General features: G+C 46.9%; 1 long non-coding RNA gene across 1 annotated transcript in view; it reads left to right on the top strand.

Moving 5' to 3' along the window:
• LOC137233448 (uncharacterized) overlaps positions 1-22,919 on the top strand; it is a 65,866-nt gene that overhangs the window by 31,474 nt on the left and 11,473 nt on the right. The window contains exon 3 of the long non-coding RNA XR_010947413.1: positions 22,595-22,763. This is a non-coding gene — a long non-coding RNA (uncharacterized lncRNA). The remainder of the gene's footprint in view (positions 1-22,594; positions 22,764-22,919) is intronic.

Here is a 22,919-nt window from a genome sequence, read left to right as displayed (position 1 = left end):
TCTTTTATTTTTTTAAATTGAAGTGTAGTTGACTTACAATGTTGTGTCAGTTTCAGGTGTACAGCACAGTGACTCAGTTGTACATATATATATACACACACACACACACGTTCTTTTTCATATTCTCTTCCATTATGGTTTATCACAGGATATTGAATACAGTTCCCTGTGCTATAGAATGGGACCTTGTTGTTTACCCATTCTATATGTAATAGTTTGCATCTGCTAGAGAATTTGCATTTCTAACAGTTCCATCCAGGGCCATGCTTTGAGAAATGCTGGCTTCGAGCTAGTACATGGCCAATAACAGAAAACCATCTCCCAATACGTGGCCCAATGACGATGGAGTTAGGGAACGTGGCACTGTCACTTCTATGCACGAAGGCTAGTGCATCCCAAAGTGTACTTGGAATAGAATTCTCCACGTTCTGAAAGCTGAAGAACCACGTTTTCTTGATTTCTGGTTACATGCAAGATTTCACCCACAAAACATTCGCATTCTCTACTTTGTACAGTTACAGGATTCTGTATTTGTGAATTTGCCTACTTGCTAAAATGTATTTGTAACCCCAGAGTCGGAGCTGGCAGGGCTTCTGAGGACATGCAGACACGCGCAGAGCTGTCCAAGCGCCCGCGTGTTCCCAGCTCTGGTGGGTGGAAGCAATGATCTCCTTCTTGGTTCTGCTCCTTTTGGAAACAAGTGTCTTATTCACTCTTAAACAAGAGGTCCACGCTGTGCCACATTTTTGCAGTTCTGTGTTTTTTGTTGGTGTTTTTGCTGTAGACGATGGCCTCCGGGCACAGTGCTGAAGTGCTGCCTCGTGGTCTTAAGTGCAGAAGCCTGCGCTGTGCCTCACAGAGAAACTAGCGCTCCCGGTGAGCACAAGTTATGGGCTGTGGGCCCTAAGTTCAGTGGTAATGACTTCAGTCAACGAAAATGTGGCCAGAGACGTGCAGGGCCCTAACCTGCAGCGACTTCAGAGAACATACCTACCCTGGAAAGTGCAAATTCACTGCATATCTAAAGAATCCGAGGGATGGCGGTGCAGGAAAGCACCATAAAAGTTAAGAAAAACTTGAAAATTGACTCAGAGGTTACATAAGGCTTGGCAGATGCAATATATTTACATAAATTAGGCAAAACTATGTTGTTTCTCTAGTTATTGCACATGCAGAATGTAGGAAGATATTAGTGCTAACGGCTACTGTGACTTCTCAGCCTCCTCCTCCTGCTTCCTTGCAGGTGATATTTTGTGTGTAACGAGTGGTCTGATGTCCCCATCTCCATGAACTCTGTCTTTGGAGAGCTGTCAGAACCGGCTGTACCGAGGCGGGGCTTCTCACATTCCGCAGCTGGGCCTCCGAGGCAGAGGGGCAGGGGCCTCACAGCTGCTGTTTATCCCACTCGTGTTGCAGCCCGAGAACAATGCGTCCTGCTGACTGAGGGAGGAGAGTAATGCTCTGTTGTTGGCGCGGTGGCTAAAGGGGGGCTCTGAGCGTGGGGATCCCTGCATGCTCTCTCCTTTCGTCTGGAGTTTTCTCAGGGGCTTAGCCGCTTTTCTAAGATGTGCTGGGAAGTCGGGGGGAAATCCAGTATCCAATACAATGCCGAACACACACACACCAGAACTCAGACCACACTTAGCCCAGCCAGAGGAGGCCCTTCTCGCAGGTTTGGGTGGACTTAGCTCTGCAGACTCCTACGATCCTGGGCGAAGCAGGAGTAAGACGTCTGGGGGAGAGGTCCAACTCACGTGCATGGGGTGGTGCAGGACTCCACTCAAGTCAGAAAAATGAAAGATCATTTGTCAGTCAGGTGTATGAAGGCGCTCTCATTTTTTTTTCTTTTGTTTTGCTTTATGTTCTAGCTTGAAATATTTTGACTTTTATACACATTGTGTATCGGTCTTGTGTCATCTTCTTAACCTGCTTCATGGCAGCATCCACGTCCTGCTACATTTGTGCTTGTAGTAGATGTGCCTACAGGGGCAGTTCCTGGGATGGGTCACTAGGGGTTAAGTGTTGAGGAGGAAGATGAAAAGTATTGGGGCGACTGGAAAGAGGAAAGGGAGTGGGAGTCACAATTTTGCTACAAGTCACATCCTTTAAATATTCAGAGAACCAACTCCCTGTCGTGTTTTTGTTTTCAAATTGTTTAATTTGTTGCCCTTTGATTTTCAGGTTCACTTGGATAGTCTTTTCCCAGGCATTTTTGTTATTTTCTCTGTGTGTCTCATTTCTCATTAGTGCTGTGCTGCCTTGTTCATTTTTTAAAATTAATTAATTAATTTTTGGCTGCATTGGGTCTTTGTTGCTGCGCGCGGGCTTTCTCTAGTTGTGGTGAGCAGGGGTTACTCTTCATTGCAGTGCACAGGCTTCTCATTGTGGTGGCCTCTGGTTGCAGAGCACGGGCTCTAGGTGCACGGGCTTCGGTAGTTGTGGCACGTAGGCTTTAGTAGTTGTGGCTGGCGGGCTCTAGAGCGCAGGCTCAGTAGTTGTGGCTCTCGGGCTTAGTTGCTCCGCGGCATGTGGGATCTTCCCGGACCACGGCTCGAACCTGTGTCCCCTGCAGAGGCAGGCAGATTCTTAACCACTGCACCACCAGGGAAGTCCCTGCCTTGTTCATTTTCATTGCTCACTTTGCACCTAGCTCTCTGAATCCTCACCTTCCTTCCAGTTTACCGCAGATTCTATAGGTTCTAAAGCCCCTATCTTCTTTCAGAGCTTTCATGAAACTCCGTATATCTGTGAAAACAGTTACACATACGGTGCTTGTTATGGGTGTGACACGATGGTAAGCGCTTATATGAGACAGATTCTAGTATGACCCCTCGTCACAGGAGGAAACTAAAGCACAGGGATGTTAATAACCTGACCAAGGTCACCCAGCTGGGAAGGACAGAACCAAGGATTCCCACCCAGGTGGTCTGTGCTCTTCACCACCACACACAGACCCTCCTACTCACAGCGAATGACCTGCTTTGTACTAACACGGCCACATTTTCAAAAATGTATTTTTATTGAAGCATAGTTGATTTACAATGTTGCATTAATTTCTTCTGCACAGCAGAGTGATTCAGTTATACATATATATATTCATTCTTTTTCATATTCTTTTCCATTATGGTTTATCACAGGATATTGAACATAGTTCCCTGTGCTATACAGTAAGACCTTGTTTTTTATCCATTCTATGTATAATAGTTTTCATCTGCTAATCCCAAACTCCCAATCCTTCCCTCCTCCAACCCCTTCACTCCCTGCTTGGCAAGCACAAGTCTGTTCTCTATGTCTGTGGGTCTGTTTTATAGATAAGTTCATTTGTGTCATATTTTAGATTCCACATATAAGTGATATCACATGGTAGCATGGCCACATTCCTGCTGGTGCCTGTGGACCATGACCTTCTGTACTTCTGAAGCTTTCCTCAGTGGTCTTTCCCAGAAACTGCTGTGGTGGACATGGTGATCTGCTGCACAACTCCCCTTCAAGGATGGACGTGTGGCCCCAGCTGCTGGAATGTAGCTGACAGCTGCTGGCTCCAGAACCCGTCTCAGCTGCAAAGGGTTCCCTAGCTCAACATTGTGTCCTTCCCAAGGCAGCCCATATTCAGTGACCAAGGAGGGATAAAGACTCCGCTGTTTCAGCCCGACACGGGATTACATGATGAGCCATTCTGGAGCCTGAGCTCCCTGTGGGGCTGGGTGAGGCTGCCGTCACACCGGCCATCACGCCTGCATGGCAGCTCAACTCCTCCTTCTACTCACTCCTCCTTCCTCCTCTGCTGTGGATCCCAAAGGCACTCTCCAACAAACTGAGACTGTTACCAGAGGCCTCGGGTACTCAGAGAACTGTACCATCTTCACTCCGTAGGCTAAAATGAAAGGCAAGAGACGGGTCTAAGGAAAAGCCAAGGACAAAGAAAATATTGATGATGAATTTTAAAGATGCCAAAGATATCATCTTGCATTACTTTAATCCAGTCTCCTCCATTGATCACTTCTGGGTGACTTTGTTATCCTCTAAAACTTTTATGTAACAGTATAGCAGTTCCTAAAAAAAATTAAAAATAGAATTACCATATGATCCAGCAATCCTGCTTCTGGGTATATACCCAAAAGCAATGAAAAGGATTTATACAACCGTGTTCATAGCAGCGTTGTTCATGACAGCCAAAAGGTGGAAACAACCCAAAATCCATCAACGGATGAATAGATAAGCAAAATGTGGTGTATATGCACAATGGAATATTATTCAGCCTTAAAAAGGAAGGAGATTCTTACACATGCTACAACGTGGATGAACCTCGAAAGCGTTATGCTAAATGAAATAAGCCAGACACCAAAAGACAAATATTGCACGATTCCACTTATACGAGGCACAGACTAGTCAGATTCACAGAGACTGAAAGTTAGAGTGGTGGTACCAGGGGCTGGGTGGAGGAGGGGGAAGAGGAGTTTCTGTTTAATTGGGACAGAGTTTCAGTTTTACAAGACGAAAAGGGTTCTGGGGGTTGGTTGCACAAAAATGTGAATATACTCAACACTACTGAACTGCACACTTAAAAATGCTTAAGATGGGGCTTCCCTGGTGGCGCAGTGGTTGAGAGTCCACCTGCCGATGCAGGGGACGGGTTCGTGCCCCGGTCTGGGAAGATCCCACATGCCACGGAGCGGCTGGGCCCATAAGCCATGGCCGCTGAGCCTACGCATCCGGAGCCTGTGCTCTGCAACGGGAGAGGCCACAACAGTGAGAGGCCCGCATACCGCAAAAACAAAAAAACAAAAACAAAAACAATGCTTAAGATGGTAAATTTTATGTTTGGTGTATTTTACCACAATTGGCAAAATGTCAAAATTAAATTTCATCAAGAGAGCATTTAAGAGAACGTTTCTCAGACTTTTTCCCATGTACACAGTTCTCTGAAAATAGTCATAGATCTGATGCTGCCCAGTGTAAGCCTTTGAAAGAGAGAGCTAAATCCCCCCACAGGATACGAAAGACAAAGCCTTGAAGGATCACGGAAGAGAGCGAGCAGGAAGTTCTCAGGGGAAATAGTGCCACATGCAGGAATGCCCACCGCGGTGGCTGTGAGGACAGACACTTCTTGTGTCCAACAAAGAGAGTCTGAAGGCAGAATGCGGAAGAGCGTGGAGAGAACGCCTGGATTCCTGGCCGCACACCAGCTGGAGCAGGTCGTACGCCCCGGTCAAAGGAAACTGCAAGGAAGGCCCATTTGCTGTGACTCTCGGAGGGCAGTCACAACAGCAGGTGCGAAACAGGAAGAGCAAGAACAACGGTTCTGAAGCCCATTCAGCACCTCTGGCAAAAAGTGCCTAGAAGGGCTCAAAGACTGACGTTTTAAAAGCAAAGATAGCACAGCAGGATCAATCGCAGCGGGTGGCAGAAGCTGAAGAGACACTCCTGAATCCTGGCTGCCAGGCGGGGATCTGGCCTTGGTCTTGGCTCATTGCAACAAAAGAGCATCCAAACAGAGAGGCCACGAGGAAAGCTCCACCTCGAAGGGGTTCGATTTCAGAGTGACCCTAGCCAACCGCCCAACCTGAAGCTGCTTTTCTCAAAGCGTTGTCACTACCAGGCACGGCAGCTATAGATGCCCCACTTGACACATAGGTGACAGTCACCTGTCCTGCTCATCCAGTTTGCCTTATTGCCTATTCCAGAGGCCCCTAAAAATTGTTTTATTAATTTAAGACGTTACCAGTTTGCCCTGGATGTTGCTGAAGGGGTCCCTTTGAAGAACTTTCGACGTCATTCTGTTCCTTCCTCCCTCCCTCCCTCCCTCCCTCTCTTCCTTCCTTCCTTTTGGCACTTTTTTTTTATTGTGGTAAAATACACGTAATATAAAATTGACCATTTTAACCATTTTTAATGTGTAATTCAGTGGTAATGTTGTGCAACCATCACAGTGTTGTGCAACCATCACCAATATCTGTTTCCGAAACTTGTTTGTGACCCCGTGCAGAAACTCTGTACCCACTAAACAGTAACCACACACCTCCCGCCCCAGACCTTGGTAACCTTGGATCTGCTTTCTGTCCCTATGAATGTGCCTATTCTAGGTACCTCCTATAAGCAGAATCATACGGTATTTGTTCTTTTGTGTCTGTCTTAGTTCACATAGTATAATGTCTTCAAGGTGCATCCACGTTGTAGCGTGCGTCAGAATTTCCTTCCTTTTTAGGACTGAATAATATTCCAGTGCGTGGATGGACCACTTTTTTTTTATCCATTCATCCTTGGAACTTGTGGTTGTGTCTACCTTTTGACTGTGGTGAATGATTCTTCTATGGACATGGGTGTAAAATATCTCAGTTCCTGCTTTCAATTCCTTTGGGTATATACCCAGAAGCGGAATTGCTAGATCATACGGTAATACTATGTTTAGCTTTTGAGGAACTGTGAAACTGTTTTCCATAGTGGATGCACTATTTTACATTCCCATCAGCAGTGCACTAGGGTTTCAATTTCTCCACATCCTTACCAACATTTGTCACTTGCGTTTTTTAAAAAAAATATGTATAATAGCCATTCTAATGGATGTGAAATGGTATCTCATTGTGGTCGTGATTTGCTTTTTCCTAATGACTGGTGATGTTGAGCATCTTTTTATGTGCTTATTGCCCATCTGAATATCTGCTTTGAAGAGATGTCTATGCAAGTCTTTTGCCCAGTTTTGTATTGAGTAGTGTGTTTTTTTTGGTTATTGAAATGTAGGAATTCTTTGTACATTCTGGATACTAATTCCTTATCTGATATATGATTTGCAAATATTTTCCCCCATTCTATAAGCTGTCTTTTCACTCTCTTGGTAGTATTCTTGGATGCACAAATGTTTTGAATTTTGATCAAGTCCAATTTATTTACTTTTTCTTTTCTCGCCTGTACTTTCGTTGTCAGGTGCCAAATCATTGCTGAATCCAATGTCATGAAAAATTTCCCTGTGTTTTCTTCTAAGAGCATTATAGTTTTAGTACATATGTTTAGGTCTTTCATCCATTTCAAGTTAGTTTTTGTGTATGGTGTGAAGTAAGGATCCAACTTCATGCATGTGAATGTCTAGTTTTCCCAGCACCATTTGTTGAAAAGACTATCTTTCCCCAGTCTTATTTTCTTTTATGTTTACATGTTTTTAAGTTTCCTGCTAAGATAAGGAAAGTGAGAATTACTTAAATTGTAAGCAGTATATAAACAAAATGTATTTAAGTAAATACAATAATGAAACCAGATATTATATGGAGCTATGTTAATATTACAAGTCTAAGCTTTGCCTCTTTCATGATTCCCTACTTCTTCAGCCTGAAACAATTCCATCTTGTATTGATCTCTTAACTTTCATTGCCTATATTTTTTTTCACACATTTAAAAAAATTTTATTTATTCATTTTTGGCTGCGTTGGGTCTTCGTTGCTGTGCGCGGGCCTTCTCTAGTTGCGGCGAGCAGGGGCTACTCTTCGTTGTGGTGCGCGAGCTTCTCATTGCGGTGGCTTCTCTTGTTGCGGAGCATGGGCTCTAGGTGTGTGGGCTTCAGTAGTTGTGGCACGAGGGCTCAGTAGTTGTGGCTCCTGGGCTCTAGAGCACAGGCTCAGTAGTTGTGGCACACGGGCTTAGTTGCTCCACGGCATGTGGGATCCTCCTGGACCAGGGATCGAACCCGTGTCCCCTGCATTGGCAGGCGGATTCTTAACCACTGTGCCACCAGGGAAGTCCCTTTGTATGCATTTTTAAATTGAAATGTATTTGACATTAACACTGTGTAAAGTTAAGGTGTTATAATTTTTTAAAAATTATTAATTGTCTACCTTTTGCTCCAGCCTCCCAACTTTTTTTCTCACGGACTACATAAACTTATTTTTCACAGTGTTTGGTGAGGGCTTATTTCCTAGACTACACCTTCTCTGTAGCTACACCTTCTCAGAAAATTGGTACTGGCTGTTGGCAGGAAGCCTCAGATCTTCTTAGGTTTTCTCTGTAGGGCTGCTTGAGTGTCCTCACAACATGATACTTAGCTGTCCCCAGAGGAACAGTCTAGGAGACCAAGGAAGGGGCTCCTATGATCTCTCGGTAGCTGCACAGCTCATTATGACTCTCTTAATGTCAGGTTAAGCATCTACGTTAGGCATGATTTTACATGCATCCAATGTCCTCTAATGCAGTGTCAGGCTGAGAAGTCTCACAATCTGCTGTCAGCAAGATGGAGGCCATGGAGAGCTGGTGATGCAGCTCCAGTCCAAATCTGAAGTCCTGAGACCTAGGGGAGCCAATGGTGTAAGTCCCATGGAGAAACCACCAACTTTTCTTGGGTGCAGTTCTTGTATTCTGCCCCAGAACTCAGAGATTGAGGTGAGGGATACCTGCAGAATCCACTCAGCACTCACGCACTCACAACCCAGAAGTGCAGGGGAGTCAGTTTCCTGTGGGGAGAACCTTGGCCAATGGGATCAAGAACCAGTCCTTCCCGATCTAGGGTGGATAATTCTGAGGCCATTCAACATGGCTCCTCAGAAAGTCCTAAAGAGACGGAGACTCAGTTTCCTACAACAACCCTTATGAAAACACACCTTTGTACCGGTTTTCCCTCCTTTCCCCAGTTCCATGCGATTACTGCCCACCAGCCCCCGCCAGCTCCAATGCTTTTACTCAAGCCTTGGTCGCAATCCTTGCTTTCCAGGAAGAACACAGGCTAATACAGCAACCTTAGTCTTTTGATATCTCTTCTTCTTCTTTTTTTTTTTTTTTAGTCAAAGATAACAAATGATTTCTTGTGACCAGCGATATAAGATGAGAAAATAAATGTTAAGAGTCAGCAAGGAAGGATTTGGCTATGTGGTTAAGATAGAAATACTTGGTTTCTGTATTAGGCTAAGCAAAAGCAATAGCCTGAAAACAGCCACCGTTATGGAATCAGCTATTCTGAAGTCACTTCCAGTTGACCGGAAGCTGTCATCTCTCCTGCCTGTCATTATAGCTCCTCACAGCGCATTGTTTTGTGCAGGGGCTGCCAGTGTGATAGCTTCTCCTGTGTAGCTGGGTTACATGCCTTTCTTTTGCTTTTTAAATCAAAGGTTTATTTACTAATTTGTTTTTAAAGTGTACAATTCAGTGGTTTCAGTATAGTCACAAAGTTGTACAATCATCCCCACCATCTCACGCCCAAACCTTTTCATCACTCCAAACAGAAACCCGTATTCACTAACCGTCACTCCCCCCCTCCTCCACGTCCCCACGGACCACTATCTGCTTTCTGTCTCTAGAAACTGGCCCATTCTGGACATTTAATATTAATGGAATCATACAATATGTGACCTTTTGTGTCTGGATTCTTTCACTTAGCATAATGGCTTCAGGGTTGATCCATGTTGTAGCCTGTGTCAGTACTTCTGAGTTCTTTCTTCCTGACACCAGCCAATTCTTTGCCACCAGCTGGGTGCCCTACAATTCAATTCAGTTTTTCCACTAACTCCTGGATTGAGCCCCAGACCCCACAGATTAAGGGCTCAGTCCCACAAGACTGCTCCCACTTCAGACACCAACTGCAAATGGGGTGCTCAGGCTACCCACATTTCTGCCCAGGAAACTACAAATTCAGGGGTTCCCATGACCACTCCCCCCTTAAGTTTGATAATTCGCTAGAATGACTCCGACTCACAGAACTGAGGAAAGCACTTCACTTAGAGTAACCAGTTTATTATAAAGGCTCCAGCTCAGGACCAGGCAACGGAAGAGGTGCATGGGGCCAAGCATGGTGAGGGGAGGCCCAGAGCCTGAAGGCTTCTCAGGGCACACCACCCTCCCAGCACTTTGATGTGTTCACCAACCCAGAAGCTCTCTGAGCCCCGTTATTTAGGGGGTTTTATGGAGTTTCATTACATGGTTGATTAAATCTATAGCCATTGGTGATTGAACTCAATCTCCTGCCCCTCTTCCCTCTCTGGATGTTGGGGATGGAGCTGAAAGGTCCAACTTTCTAATCATGGATTGGTTTTTCTTGCAACCAGCTCCCAACCTGAAGCCTTCTAGGGGCCCACCAAGAGTCAACTCATTAGCATAAACTCAGGTGTGGTTGAAAGGGGCTTGTTATGCATAACAAAAGACTCTCCTATTAGGAAATTCCAAGGGTTTTAGGAGCTGTGTGCCAGGAACCAGGGACAGAGACTAGATATATATTTTTCATTGTTCCATAATACTTTATTCCTTGTTATGGCTGAATAGTATTCCATTGTATGGATATACCACATTTTGTTTATCCATTCCTCAGTTGAGAGACATTTGGGTTGTTTCTACCTTTTGCCTATTGTGAATAGTACTGATGTGAACAGAACATTCATATACAAGTTTTGTGTGGACAAAACTTGGGTATATACCTAGGAGTAGAATCAAATGGTAACTCCATGTTTAACTGTTTTAGGCACTGCCAAACTGTTTCCCAAACGCTTGTATTTTTTTTAAACTTTCTATATACACTATTTAGGCTTTATCTCCCCATTAACTTTATAAACTCTTTGAAGGAAGGACCAGTGTTTTCCACTCCCTGAACTGGCCACAGTATTTATCCTAATGCCTTACACCTAGTAGGAACTCAGTAAGTATTTGTGTGTGATCATGTCATTACGACAATACGCCCTTTACCCTGGGAGTCGGTAGCAAAAACAGTCTTACTGTCAGTTGGTTGGTGGACATATATATGGCTTTCTTTGCTTCTTTGCTCTCCACACTGGAGAATTTCAGGCAGTGGTTGGTGTGTGTATGTTGTGGGAACGGACAGAGTGTGGTGATGGCAGTTGGGTGGTAGTTAAGAGGAGTGGAGTTAGAAGGAGTGGCTTCTTCTGGTCACATGCTTATACAGATCCCCGGAGAATGTTGATCGGTTCTTGTTCAAAGTGATGTGTCTAGGGCTTCCCTGGTGGCGCAGTGGTTGGGAGTCCGCCTGCCGATACGGGGGACGTGGGTTCGTGCCCCGGTCCGGGAAGATCCCACATGCCGCGGAGCGGCGGGGCCCGTGCGCCATGGCTGCTGAGCCTGCGCGTCCGGTGCCTGTGCTCTGCAACAGGAGGGGCCACAACAGTGAGAGGCCCGCGTACCGCAAAAAAAAAAAAAAAAAAAAAAAACACAAAAAACACACACACACACAAAGTGATGTGTCTAGTTTATGCCACACTCACATTTGGAAGGGTCGTCCCTGTGCCAGCAACTCATGTCAGCTCTCCAGCCGCGCTCGTTACAGAGCCTTGCTCCAGGCATTAGTTGGGACGCTTTCATCCCCAAGTGACAGAAAACCAATTTAAACTTACTCGTGGGAAAAAAAAAAAAAAGCAGAGAAGCAGTTTCTTGGCCTATAGCCAAGTTGGTCAAGTTCTCATCTTTGGCAAGGCTGGGTCCCCCGTCATCAGATGGGTTGCTCACGTCCGCTGTCTCCCTGAGTCTGTGGACTCCGTTTTCTTCTGTCTTGTCTTTGTTCTCAGGAAGGTTCTTTCCACCTGGCAGCTCCGCCTGCTGCTCATTATCTCTCTGACATAAATGCTGGAAAGCAAGCCAGCTACCAGGTGCTCGGCTAAATTCCGTTTACCGTCGTGCTGGTGACCGTGGTGGCCTCACATCAGGCTGAAGCTTATCCTTCTCGGGGGGGAGACCTCAGACATCCATCCGAGGTCTGCTCTCCTCACCACGACTTCCTGTGGACATCCGCGTCTAGCCCCTCCACTCCTGCACCTCCTGTGTGAGAGCAAGCACCTCATCCTGTTCTTGTCAAGGACACAGGCTGAGATCAGCTGCGGAAAGGCTGGAAAACACGGCGTCTGGGGATCTGTCCTTCAAGACCTCCTGCTGCGCCTTTCCTTCTCTACGTGCACCTCTGCTGTGCTCATCAAGCCCATGGGAAGGCACCTGGTACTGCCGGGCAGTCATTCACGGAGAGGACCTTGAGAGGCTGGGGAGCGAACCCGAAGGTGTGCAGGGCGCGGGTGACGGCGTGAACCTGAGCACTGTCCTCAGCTGACCCCAGCTTTCCTGCATCTTCCCCGATACTGAGGACTGAATCCCCATCATGATCATAAAACCAGGACGTGCTCACAGCCCAGCTTGGCTCAAGGGCAAGATTTGGAAGTTCTCTGTCCCCAGTGCCTTCTGTCCCTCTGTGGCTACTGCTCCATCGCCTCCAAAACGTTTTCAGCCACGAATGGGGAGAGACGTGGAGCGGACTGGAGGCCGGCTCACTTCACACTGTCACGTTCCAGCAAAAACTCCAAATTTAAACCAAGCCAGCGTTATGAAAATATGTTTGTCAAAGTAGAAGGATATAAGATTTTAACAGTTTGTTAGCCTAAATTTTAAACTTTAAATGTTAACTCTGTAGTGTGTTTCTTTGTCTGTATTTGTGCCTTGAGCCCCGCAAACGCCAGAAACAGACCTGCCTCTCTTTTTCCTTCCCTCGCTAACTGCCGATCTGTTGTCTCAGGCCCCCTCATAGAGAAAGGGGACGGAAAGCACTAGCTCTGCCCAGTCCAGTCCTGCGTCTGCATCTGCTTGTACCTCTTGCATGGGGCAGTCACTGATGGACCCGAGCCCTAGCAGAGACAGCTTGGGAGAGAGAAGGATGCGATCGATGTATTTAACCCTCATTTGGAAAAGGCTGTTGGTGGAAAAACGAAGAAAAAAATCCCATCGGTGGGGTTGAGAACAGAAAGCCTCAGCTGCGGGAAACCAGGGCACGCTGAGCAGTGATGCCCCAGACGCAGCCGAGGGCTTACTCTGTGGGAAGAGTCACCTGGTCGGAGGAGCCCACGGAGCCCACATTCATTGTCCCATCACCCACCTCAGAGGGCGTTCATCCCGGTGACTTGAAGATGAGGAAACGGAGGTACCACTGGGTCAGGGATTACAGCATGTGAATTGTATCTCAATTTTCAAAAAGTCAAATATCAACCTTTGGCCGGGCCCCGTGCATAACGTGCAGGGCCCAGTACAGAGTGAAGTGTGCAGCCCCTTGTTCAGATACCATGAGGAACTTGAAGGTGGTGACAGCAGGCCGCTACGCCGAGCCGGGGTCCTTCTGAGCCTCTGAGGCCACGCAGGCCACCCTCCGTGAAGCCAGCCTGGCCTCGGGTTCCCGTCCCGAGTCCGGTGAGTGAACGCCTCCAGCACGTCAGTGACTCTCAAGCTGGGGACCCAAATTCCTGGGTCCCTCTGACAAAATGTTTCATGTCTTGAGGCTTTTTTCATTTATTGTCATCACTGAAGTTCGAGAAACCCTGGGCCGTCTCTCCTCTTATCAAAAGTCAGTCCCTGCGTGCTGGGGGCGGGGCTGTAGAGGAGCCAGGTTTTGCGCAGCCCGCAGTCTATGTAGCTTGGGGGCCCTCTTTAAGAAAAAGAACACAAAATTACAAATCGAAACCAGGCCTGGAAAGCGCCGCAGGCAGGGAGGAGCCCTGAGGCTGGAGCTTCCTGCCCCCGTGGCCCATCTCCTCTCCTCCACCACTGGAGGGCTATGTCCCTTTGCTCATGCCTGTCCCGTCCCGTGTCCTTAATCCCACCCGGCTATCACCGTCCCCGCACTCTTCTTCTCTCTCCGGGTGCCCTCCGCGACCCAAACCTCTTGGGAGGGTTAAGTCTTCACCGAGGACTGCCCCTCCGTCTGCCACCATCTCCCTCCCTTCCTGCGCCGACAAGTGGCTCGTCGGGTTCAGCGCTGGATCCGGCCCCACGTAGCCGGGACCTGTGGACTCTGTCGGTGCTTCTCCGTTGGACTCTCCGGCTAGTTCTCAGCGCTGGGAACGCTCTTTCTCAGACTGCTCCCTTTGTTCGGTGGCACCACGACTCCCCTGTGTCCCTCTTAGGTTTCTGTTCCTTTGCTCCCTTTGGGGGCCCTTGTCTTTATGGCGCATGAACTAACTGGCCCACCGGGGTCCCGTGCTCCAGCCCTCTTCTCTTTTTCGCTACACCATCTTCCTAACCCCACGTACCTCTTATGTGCTCAAAATTTTCTCTGTAGTCTAGTCCAAACCTCTCCTCTGAGCTCCGGCCTCAGAGCTGCCAGCTTGACACCTCCTTTGGGAGGGGCTATCTCAGTATATCCAACACTGGGCTTGGGATTCCCTTCCCACCCCCTGCTGGTTTTACTCATCCCAGTAACAGCACTTCCATGTAACCTGCTGCTCAAGTCAGAAATGTGGGAGTCATCCTTGATTCATCAGTAAATCCTACAGATCCACCCCCCATCACCACCAAAAAGCAGACCTCAAATGTATTTATTGATACTTCTCTCCATTTTCCATGCTAACACCCTCGCCGTCATGATAACTAGTCCATCGTTTCTAAATTCCAGCAAGAGCCTCATCACTGGTCATCTCACTTCCCCCATTGCTCCCTCGCAAATCTGCTTTTCTTTTTCTCTTTGTCCACACCGCACAGCTTGCGGGATCTCAGTTCCCCCACCAGGGGTTGAACCCGGACCACAGCCGTGAACGCACCAAATCCTATCCACCAGACCACTAGGGAAGTCCCTCAAATCTGTTTTTCGTAAACAGCAAGAGCAGCAGTGTCCACAGAAATAGAATATGACCACGTGTGTAATCAAAATTTTTCCAGTAGCCACTTTAAACTAAAACAAAACAAAACTGGTGGAATTAATTTAAATCATACATTCTGTTAACCTAATATATTCAAAATATCATTTCAATGTGTAATCAATATAAAAATTATTAGTGAGGTACGTTACATTTTTAATGTCGTTTAAATACACCAGACCATGTATACTGTACACTCACAGTGCACCTCAGCTCTGATGTGCCGTGTTTCAAGTGCTCCGTGGCTGCATTGGCTGGTAGCTGCCACACTCATACAAGAGTCAGCGTGAGTTTGTAACGAAGCAAGTTGGATTAGGTCATCACCCGCTTAATAACTCCTCCGTGGTTGCACGGTGCACAGAGACCTGCAAGGGGATCCGCGGTCTGGCCTCATCTTGCCAACATCCTCAACATCCTCGAGGCCTTCTTCTTGTCGTTCGCTTTGCTCCAGCTGCCTCGGCCTCCCGTCAGCTCTGAGAACACACCAGATCTCCGTGTCCGCGTGTGCCGTGGCTGACTCTTCTCACCCTCAAATTTCAGCTTAAATACTTTCTCCTCAGACGGGCCTTCCTTCCCCGTATCGAAGAGGGTCCATCTCCATTATCATCTGTCACAGTATTGTCTCTGTTACCTTCATAGTTCTTTTTCCAGTTTGTAACTGTATGTTTACTAGTCAGTTTATTGTGTGACTCCCCAGGAGACCGTGAGCTTCATGAAGGCGGGAGTTATCTCCAGCGCCGTATAAGATCCTGGCTCTAGTTGGCACTCAGTAAATGAATATCTGAGCACCCTCTCTCCCCTGACTAAGGGAACTAGAAAACAGATTTATTTCAGTAAAGCTATGCCTCAAATTACAATAAATGCACAATGAATAAATGCATCGTGCCCGGCAGAGCTTCCTTCCTATTAAACAAGGAAGGTTGGACTATAGGCAAAATTAGATTTGGTTTATCTTTGAAGAGATCTTAATTATTCATTCTGCAAACAAGGCAGTTTCCTTGAAAAACTAAGGGGAGCTGTGTCTCTAGGTGTCCCAGATCTCAGTCGAATGGCTCCATGAAAATGAAGCTCTTACTCTGTGAGCCAGAGCCAGGGACTCCAAAGCCTGGGTGGCTCTGGGGAGATGGGAGATGGTGGATCTCCTTGATGCCAGCCCAGAGGGATTCGTCACCGGTTCATTCATTCAGCAGATGTCTGTGAGCCTGTGAACACCTTTACAGCAGGCACTGTGCTAGGCTCTGGGACTACAGCGCTCAACCAAACAGGCGAAGATCCCTGCCTACACTCTAGTGAGGGGAGACGGATGCTAATTAAGAAACTTAAGTATGCTGTTGTTTCTGGCAAGGAAAATAAAGTCAGGAACGGGGGTGGGGAGCACAGGGCTTACAGTGTTAGGTAGGGTGACCAGAAAACGCCTCCCTGAGACAGTGACATTTGCGTAAAGATCTGAAGGAGGTGCGGGACTGGCCCGTGGGGCCGTCTGAGGTGAGGGGGCTCCGGGCGCTAAGGGGACAGCGAGGAGGCCAGTGTGGCTGGAGGAGAGTGAAGAGCAGGGAGTGCAGCTGGAGGCGAGGTCACAGGCATTGGGGTGGGCGGGCGCATCACGTGGAGCCAGAAGTCGGCCACTGTGAGGACTCGGTTCTCACTCTGGGCGAGGGTGCAGGTCAGCGGAGGGCTGTGAGCACAGGAGTGACACGGTGCTGACTTGCATTTCAAAAGGATCCTCCCACACATGTGCGGAACGGGAATGCACGAAGCAAGGAAGAAAAGGGGAGAGCTAGCAGGCCTTCGCTTGGCACCCAAGCAACAACGCTGGAAACGGCCTCTTCAGAAGCGTGGCCCCGGATTCACCTTCTCCCTGCACTATAGGCCGGGGCGCTGGCGCACGGGGCCTGGACTGTGCGCCGGTAGGGCAGGCAGGACGCTGGAGCTCGTGTGACAAGAGCAGCTGATCGCTGGTGAGGCTGCAGGAGGTCCTGGAGCAGCTTCTTTGTCGCTGGGAAGCTGACCCTCCTGGGTGTGGTCACGCAGTGATGGCCGTGGCCGGGGAGGGTTGGGGAAACCAGCTACGTCTACCGTCAGCCTCTCTCAGCCTGGACAACCTTTGAGAGAGGCGCGTCTCTTTTGAATTTGCACAGATGAGATGGGGCAGAGGGGAGAACTAACATTTCTCATTGGTACAGCGTGCAGACTGTGTCAAAATGCGTTACTGATTCTAGTTTGCTCCAACCGTGAGAAAGCAAGACTTACCGTAAACAGAAGATGTAATTGTGGGGTTGAGAATTTAAGGAGCTCCAAAATGGCTCCTTTAGATAAATTTATCTCTGCTAATCGCTGTTTACCTCTGCTGCATTCTTTTACTTTTTCTGTTTTTTATTGGAATGGAAAGACGCTTTTGCCTGGTCTCAAAAAATAAGACATGTACATGGTTAAAAAGTCAAACAGTACAAAAGGGTAAACAATGCTAAGAAATGATATTGACATGTAGAGTCCCAATTATACAAACATGTAAAGTCTTCTTAAATTCATCTATATATTTGACCTCCAAAAAATGCCATCAGAACTTTTCTAGAGCTAGACAAGGCAATGCTAAAGTAAATGCTGAAAGGTAAGCGTGCAGAAATTGTGATAAAATTCTGAAAAGGAAAAATAACAGGGTAAGATTAGCCCTAGAGGATTGAAATATATTATAAAATTACCATAACTAAAAGTTTGCCAGTGGCACAGGAATTGACAGATTAGTGGTATAAGATAGTATCCAGAAATAGACCCAAATATACATGAGAAATGTGTATAAGAAAAAGGTACAGGGCTTCCCTGCTGGCGCAGTGGTTAAGAATCCGCCTGCCAAGGCAGGGGACACAGGTTCAATCCCTGGTCCGGGAAGATCCCACATGCCACAGAGCAACTAAGCCCGTGCGCCACAACTACTGAGCCCGTGCTCTAGAGCCTGTGGGCCACAACTGCTGAGCCCACGTGCCTAGAGCCCGTGCTCCACAACAAGAGAAGCCACTGCAATGAGAAGCCCGCGCACCGCAACGAAGAGTAGCCCCCGCTTGCCGCAACTAGAGAAACCCCGCGCACAGCAACAAAGACCCAACGCAGCCAAAAATAAAATAAATAAATTTTAAAAAATAAAAAAAAAGAAAAAGGTAGAATGTCAAGATTTTGGGAGTAAAATTATTAATAAATGGAGTTGAAACGTTTAACTTACTATCTAGAAAAAAATTAGATCCCTACCTCATTCCTTATACCAAAACAAATTCCAGATGGATCAAATATTTGGATGTTAAAAATAAAACCATAAAAGTAAAACAGTTGGACAATTTAGGGAAATAATCTTGGATGATGTTAGGGGCTGAATTATGTTCCCTCAAAATTCATATGTTGAAGTCCTAACCCCCAGTATCTCAGAATGTGACTGTTTTTGGAGATAGGGAAGGTAATTAAATTTAAAATAAGGTCATAGCAGTGGGCCCTAATCCGATATGACTGGTGTCCATGTAAGAAGAGATTAGGACACAGACAGGCACAGAGAGAAGACACAGGGAGAAGACAGCTGTCTAAAGCCAAGGAGAGAGGCCTCAGAAGAAACCAACCCTGATGACACCTTGATTTGGACCTCCAGCCTCCAGAACTGAGAGGAAATAAATTTCTGTTGTTTAAGCCACCCTGTCTGTGGTACTCTGTTATGGCAGGTTTTCAAGCTCATACAGGTGACTAAAACCTTTCTGAGCAAGATACGAAATTCAGAAGTCATAGAAGAAATGATTGATAAATTTGACTACATAATTTAAAATTCCTGCACAGAAATAAAAACAAATGACAATTAAAAGCCCCCCAAAATTAAAAAGACAGCACACCAGGAAAAAATATGACACCCAAAGGGCTAATTTCCTTAATTAAAAAAAAAGAGCCCTTGATTATCAGACCTTCCTTCCCTCCTTCCCTCCTTCCTTCCCTCCCTTCTTTCTTTCTTTCTCTTTCTCTTTCTTTCAATAAAAGCTGAAAATCCAAAAAACATATATACGGTATTTCCTGATGGTTTCCCGTTGAATGCTAATTTCAGTTGTAAGCGCAGTACCATCCGACACTGCGTGGGGCTCCTGGCTGAGGACCTGTAGTCTAGACGCCCACCACAGGGGGCCTTGCCTTAAGCAGGTCCGCTCAAAGTGGGCCTGCGTCCTTTTAAGCTCTCACTGCCCTTGAGAGATGCAGAATTAGGGTTTCTTCCTAGTCATCCAGAATCACACACAAGCACACTCACGCACACACACACGACTAATATTAACTCTCCAGTACGGTGCTCTCCGGAGCAGCCTTATAGAAGAAACCATTTCCCCATAAACAACACGATGCTTTCTGACCCAAGTGGGAATAGCCTTAGAGTTTTGGTGCAGAACTGTGGCAGCCACTTCCTTTGTCCTCACCTTACAAGAGGCCCATCTGCCTGGGAATCATCCTCCACAGAGCTGTCGTTGATCGATGGCTACATTGAGAGCCTGAAGAGGCTTAAAAAAACCCTTCTCTGTGCTTTAAGCCAAATCACATTCCCAGGCAGACATCTCCAGAAGGGAAAGAGGAAACGGGAGGATTTATGATCCCCAGGAACCCCCTCCCATGAGCAAGTGTGAGGTGAGGGTAGGGACAGTGTGCTGTCTGCAAGGGTGGGGAGGATGGGCTGGAAAACTTCACACTTCACGCTGTTAACTGTGGTTAATCTCGGGTAATGAGATTTGGAATGGTTTTGCTTTTCTTCTATTTAATTTTCTAAATTTACTGCAGTGAAATTGTATTGCTTTTCTAAACAGGAGAAAGAACAATAAATGTTATAAAAACCATTTTGTATGTTAATCTTATCTTCCTAACTAGACCATATAAACTCCCTGAAACAGAGGTCACATATTTTTCTTTTCCTCCTTCTTCTTCTCCTTCTTCTCTTTCTCTCTCTCTCTTTTTAAAAATTTTTTTAAAAAATTTATTTATTTTATTTTATTTTATTTATTTATTTTTGGCTGCTTTGGGTCTTTGTTGCTGCACACAGGCTTTCTCTAGTTGTGGCGAGCAGGGGCTACTCTTCGTTGTGGTGCACAGGCTTCTCATTGCAGTGGCTTCTCTTGTTGCAGAGCACGGGCTCTAGGCATGCGGGCTTCCATAGTTGTGGCACGTGGGCTCAGTAGTTGTGGCTCATGGGCTTAGTTGCTCTGCGGCATGTGGGATCTTCCCGGACCAGGGCTTGAACCTGTGTCCCCTGCGTTGGCAGGAGGATTCTTAACCACTGCGCCACCAGGGAAGCCCCCCTCTCTCTCTCTTTTTGATATCCTTTCCCATACCTTTGTTCAGGTCTCATGATGTGTGCTTTATAAACTCTTGCCAACAGTCATTAATTTGGAGTGTTTCCCAGACTAAAGTCACCTGGGCAGGAGAAACCCTGCCTGGGTCAGAATGACCCTGTGGAGCCGCCTGCAAAGCAGAACCTGTGGGTTGGACATGTGTTACCCTCTCCCGATCTCATAGGCACATCATCATCCCCACTGGGCACCCAGCCTCATGATGCTGTATTCCAGGGCTCGGTTACTTGGTGCTTTTTTTAAAAATGAATTTTTTTTTTTTTTGCTGTGTTGGGTCTTCATTGCTGCACGTGGGCTTTCTCTAGTTGAGGCGAGCGGGGGCTACTCTTCATTGCGGTGCGCAGGCTTCTCATTGCAGTGGCTTCTCTTGTTGCAGAGCACGGGCTCTAGGCATGCAGGCTTCAGTAGTTGTGGTGTGTGGGCTCAGTAGTTGTGGCGCATGGGCTTAGTTGCTCCGCGGCATGTGGGATCTTCCTGGACCAGGGCTCGAACCCGTGTCCCCTGCATTGGCAGGTGGATTCTTAACCACTGTGCCACCAGGGAAGTCCCTTGGTGCTGTTTTAAACTTTAGATGGTACTTACTGGTTGACAAGAGGGTTGCCACTTACAGGTTTACTACTGGTCAGTGTGAATATCATCAACTTGAATGCTATTTTTTTTTTTTCTTTTTTTGCGGTACGCAGGCTTCTCACTGTTGTGGCCTCTCCCATTGCGGAGCACAGGCTCCGGACACGCAGGATCAGCGGCCATGGCCCACGGGCCCAGCCGCTCCGTGGCATGTGGGATCCTCCCAGACCGGGGCACGAACCCGTGTCCCCTGCATTGGCAGGTGGATTCTTAACCACTGTGCCACCAGGGAAGTCCCTTGGTGCTGTTTTAAACTTTAGATGGTACTTACTGGTTGACAAGAGGGTTGCCACTTACAGGTTTACTACTGGTCAGTGTGAATATCATCAACTTGAATGCTATTTTTTTTTTTCTTTTTTTGCGGTACGCAGGCTTCTCACTGTTGTGGCCTCTCCCATTGCGGAGCACAGGCTCCGGACACGCAGGATCAGCGGCCATGGCCCACGGGCCCAGCCGCTCCGTGGCATGTGGGATCCTCCCAGACCGGGGCACGAACCCGTGTCCCCTGCATCGGCAGGCGGACTCTCAACCACTGTGCCACCAGGGAAGCCCCTTGAATGCTATTTTATGCAAGAAGTCTTCTCTGATTTCCTCACCTAGGAGTAATCTTTCCTTCCTCTAAATTTCACCATGCATGATTTCTACCATCATGGCGTCCATCACTTTCTAAATGTATGTTGTTATTTACACACACATCTTACCTCCCCTCCCGAACCATGTGTTTCCTGAATCTGGATCCTGACGGTTTTTACACAGACAATCCTATTTAAACCTCACAACTACCCACCACCCCATGACATAGGTGCTTTATCTCTACTTTACAAGTGAAAAACCTGAGGACCCAAGAGGTTAGCAATATCTAGTATAGTAGATTAATATCTAGTATCTAGTATAGTAGATCCTCAATAGGTCACGCTGCTCCTAAGTGATGGAGCCTGGATTCACACTCAAGCAGTCTGACCCAAGTCCATGCTCTTCGTTCCTGGGCCTCAGCGTCCCCCAGCCACGCTTCCTGCACATGGTAGGCAGTAACAGTGCAGTAAATACTCGTTAAATGAGTTCATTAGTCCGTTATATGCAAGAAGGTTGGTCAGCTGGTAGGAGGTTCTCCCAGTTTCTGATGCCTCCTCCGACCTACAGCATTAGGACAGTTTAGACTGTAAAGGATTTAGGAGTAAAATTAGGGGTTATTGAAGGGCTAGATCTGCCTCCAGACCACTGTCAGACCAAGTCTGACCAATACGGACATAAGTTGCATTAGAATTAGCCTAGGACGCTGCTTCACAATCATACGGAAACCTAGCTAAGACTGATAACTTCCTAAAGAGGAGAGGTTACACATCTTAAAGAACTAAATTATGTAACTCTTTGAACCTTGGTGTTGTGTGTGTTTGGAGGGTGGGGGAAGAGCATATATATTGTATGTGTAATATACATACACACATATATATACATATACACACACACACACACACACATATATATTATATATCTTCCAGGTTTATTGTGAGGTTTAGTGAGATAATGTGAAGTGCCCAGCACAGTGCTTGGTACACAGTAGGAGCCCCCGCCCTTCACTCCACCCTCGTTTCCCACTTTGCAGCTAAGCCGAAAGAAGGCACAAAGCCAGAGGAAAGATGAATGGGTGACAGCTGGCAATAAGAGACATGTTGGTCAAATTCCACAGGAGAAATTGGCTGTGAATCAGAGGTGGTAAAGTCCACTTCCAAGACTCCAAAGAGCAGCTTTTATTCTTGCAAGAAAAGTTAGTCAGGAGAGGGACAAGTGAGAAGTCTCCTGGAAGAAAGAGGAGGTAGTTATTCCCAGCAGAGCGTGAAATTGGCTCTTGGGAGGCCTTCCCTGTAATAAGTGACTATTTTGCTGGGCAGGATTGGATTAGCTCAGGGGTATTTAGCAATCTATGTATCTCGCTGGGTCCTGGCACTTTACTGAGGAATAGGAAGATTAATTGCAGGCACCTGTCTGCTCGTCCCATGTAATATAACCAACACTGGAAGGTTCCTCTCATTCCAGAAACTGCTCAGCCTCCCGCCTCTGCGAAGTTTGCCCATCTGTCTGGAAAAAGGCAGTTCAGGCCATGTTTTTCCCAAGCAATAGAAAAAGCCAGTCTCAACAAAGCGAGAAGTTTGTCCTAAGAAGCTGGAAGTTTACTTAAGAGATATTTCAACAACCTATGTCTTCGGTAAGTCTCCCCTGAAACAGACTCCTAGATGGAGACATGCATGCAGGGTGTTGGGGTTATTTTGTTTTTGTGTTTGTGTTTTTTGGAGGTGGAGTGTATTCTTAGGAATGACACGTGTACGGCAGTAAGGGAAGCAGAATTGGGCAGAGGGAGGTG

The sequence above is a fragment of the Pseudorca crassidens genome, chromosome 11, assembly GCF_039906515.1.
Source record: "Pseudorca crassidens isolate mPseCra1 chromosome 11, mPseCra1.hap1, whole genome shotgun sequence".
Taxonomy (NCBI): domain Eukaryota; kingdom Metazoa; phylum Chordata; class Mammalia; order Artiodactyla; family Delphinidae; genus Pseudorca; species Pseudorca crassidens.
Note: the sequence above shows the minus strand (reverse complement) of the source record. Positions and strands in the feature narration are given on the sequence as shown.